Source organism: Coffea arabica, chromosome 2c (genome assembly GCF_036785885.1).
Source record: "Coffea arabica cultivar ET-39 chromosome 2c, Coffea Arabica ET-39 HiFi, whole genome shotgun sequence".
Lineage (NCBI taxonomy): Eukaryota > Viridiplantae > Streptophyta > Magnoliopsida > Gentianales > Rubiaceae > Coffea > Coffea arabica.
In genome coordinates this window covers 42,923,588-42,926,930 of record NC_092312.1, presented here as the reverse complement: position 1 = coordinate 42,926,930, position 3,343 = coordinate 42,923,588, and the positions used below count along the sequence as shown (strand labels likewise).

General features: G+C 34.7%; 1 long non-coding RNA gene across 1 annotated transcript; it reads right to left on the bottom strand.

Annotated features, from left to right (window-relative positions):
• Window positions 1–356: 356 nt before the first annotated feature.
• LOC140035949 (uncharacterized) lies at window positions 357–1,537 on the bottom strand. The gene is made up of 2 exons (XR_011839844.1): window positions 1,404–1,537; window positions 357–567 (listed from the first exon to the last, which is right to left on the bottom strand). It is a non-coding gene; the product is annotated as an uncharacterized lncRNA (long non-coding RNA).
• Window positions 1,538–3,343: the final 1,806 nt, after the last annotated feature.

Below are 3,343 nucleotides of genomic sequence, written 5' to 3'. Positions count from 1 at the left end.
GTCAAAAATGCTCTACTTAAGGTCGTCACTAAAAAGCACCGAAAGGCATTGTATATAACTATTTTACTGACAACAATTGTCGTCACAAATGTAGCTTAGATTTAGTGACAGTCTCTGTTGTGACAAGGAGTTTTTATTTTCTATTTTGTGACAACTTTTTTTGTCATTAGATAATTTCTCATTAGTGATAGCCTCCGAAGGTTGTCACTGAGCTTTGTTTTGAAGAGTTGAAATTAACCATTATGAATATAGCATTGTCATAGCAATTTCAACAAATTATAGTAGAACATTCAATTTGACAAAAGGCAAAATTCATGTAGAATGAAGCTACAAATTCATATATACAGCCATAAACATTTGTGAATTCATCAAAATAGAAGTTAACCAGAAATGTTGTGTCCCAAAACCCACATAATCAATTCAAGCACTAATGGCCAATATGCATCCTTCCCAAAAAATAGAGTACTAGCTTTCTAAACTAAAGCAAAGATTGCACCACCAATGTCAGACTTCAACCATCTCTATCATCATATCCAACAATCTCCTCGTGATCAATATCAAACTGGACTGCATTGAGAATAAAATATTATATGCATTAGAATAGACTTTAGTAAAAAAATATGCTATTACAACCTTACACAAGTTATCTAAGTACAAGAAGCAGTAAAAAAGTTGTGTATTATCTAAGTACAAGAAGTTAACAAGAAGTTTAGATTATAAGGACTAGAAACTGACAATGAATTGAGTTTCATACCATCTACATGCCATTTTAAATGATTCACAAGCATTATATTGTGATATTGGATATCTTCTTTATTAAAAAACTTGTTCAAATCACATTATGAGAACATCTAACTTTTTGATTATCAAAGTAATTGACTTCGAGGCCTGGAACAGCAAGTACTTTTGTCAGTGGACAAGGTTAGATCATATTGGGTGAGTTTGCATTGCTCCATAGTTGAAGTGATTTTACTTGAGTTCTGTCCACAAACTCTTTGGTTGTCACAATGAAGTAATCTCAATTAGCCAATACGGCATAAATATCCACTTGTGAAAATACATAAGGAGTTCCTCAAAAAATAGGTAATTTTGGAAATTTACTGATTGTTGCTAAGTGTGGTTCCTAGCACAGATCCACAGATGTACTCTTAGTGCTAGCTATGGTCCATCCCAAATTCGATAATCAGAAGCAACTCCAATCTATTACTTACTCACACAACCATCTAACAATCACAGGACTTCTGATAGTCATCAAATAACTGATGTTCTACTTCATGTACTGGTCATATCACTTATACCAATATCACCAAATCCTTTAAGCAAACAAGAAAACAAAAATAGATAACCAGCATGATAGCTGTTCTGAAGACAAATTTATAGTAACAAGGTCGGAATTTGTTTACCTGCTTGGATGAAACATCGTATTCATCTTCCCAACCAGTACAGGCCTTCTCTGATGAAGAAATCTTCCGAGACTTATCCTTTAACTCTCTCTACGTGGCATCTCCTTGGAAGATGAAAGAACCAATGAGGGAGCAAGAAGAGAGTAGAGATTTGCAGCAGATAATGAGAAATGTATATTGATCTGGAAGGTTGCCAAAGAGAAAATCATTATTGTCAAATGACCAGGATAAATGTTTCTTGGTATACCACTAGGAACATGATAAAAAAGATACAAAGATAAATGTTTACAAGTAAATCTTGGAAGCCCTTGGTAAGTGTCTTGGCAAGTCACATAATCATACCTGACCTAAAAAATATCATTTCATTTTACTGGTCACAAACCCATAGCAAGTTGAGAGGCAAAAATGCCACACCTCAATATCGTAGCTCAGTGAATCACACTTGCTTACGATATATATACTGCCCAATATGTAATAGAAAGAGACCTCCCCAACAAGTGAAAAAAAGTAATCAGACATCAAGAAAATTGATTGCGAGTAAGTATTTGGGGTCTGGAGATTACAAAAAGGAGCTTACACAGTCATTCAAACGTTACTTAAACTCATGATAGCAACAGACTGGCTGTATATTTCATGGCTAGAAACAGTAGCTAGTTTCAAGTACGAATTGGTACAAATGACCGTGATATCATGGACCAAAAGGTTTAAATTAAAAAAATCTTAAAGGTAGTTATGAGAATTAGAACAAGTCGTGTAGGTGCAACTAAAGACAAAGGACTTGATAAATAGACAAATAAAAAGAGATGGCCAAAAAGGTTCTTTCTGGAAAGATTACTGTAACTTTTTACAATTAGCTGCAATTTCAAATTGGAATGGTGAACTCCCTGCTACATCTGCCTACTCTGCCTATAAGCTGACTTTGACATGAATACTGAGCAAGTGAAAGAGAAACTGGACTTGGTTATGAAAATAACAGGACCTAACGATAAAGAGATCATAGCGATGGCAATTACTGCTAAAGCCAACCTAAATCCCAACTTTACAAAATAAAGAAAACCAAAGAATTCAATTCGCCAAGGATTCGAGCAAGGATATTGAGACTGAAGTACATATCCTTTCAGAATGCCCAAAAGCCTAATGGTCGGACAAATTTGTTAGCTCAGGAAGCTGCAAATGAACAAGATATGCTCAATTTACAAGAATGGGTAAGTGTGAATATGAAGGAAAAGCTAGAGATTAGGTCGGTGCTATCTGTTTCCTTTCTTTTAATTCTGGTAGCAATTAACTGGGAATGCTTTTGAATACTCATTTGCTTGGATAGTTGGACCATCAAACGTCAAAGCAGTAATCCATTCATTATATTTCTCCTAACCATTAACTAGCAGGGGAAACTAGACTGCTAAAGCGTACACACAAATATGATGAACTAGTAAAATTCGTATCAACAAACTAGATTGCTCAACTAATACCGGTAACTAGTGTTCAAATTCATATGTCTAAATAATTCTGGCAAAAGGAATTACCCTTGCTCGCACTAATGAGGAAGAACCCATCTAGAGTAATTAGGCTGTAAAACAAATCCACAACTAGACGAGAATGACCATGGCAAACAAGGGGAACATCACCCTTTTCTTATCCATTACTTAACCGATCCAGCAAAAAAGAAAAAAAAATGAAAGAAAATTATAACTTTTGGGAGCAGCAATCATAAAAGTACATTTGGAAGTAGCAGACACATGGGATGAGAAAAAGTAAACTGCAAGTTTTCATTTAAAACAACCGTTTATATCCAACTCCACAAAAGGATGAAAAGCAACAATCTTTCTTACTTTTACCAAAAAACCAAATCAAGACTGAAGCGTTCGCCTCTTAAAAATAACTCAGATTTCAGATTTTATGAAAAGCCAAAATGGATCAGCTCGTTCATTATTCTTAGCTAT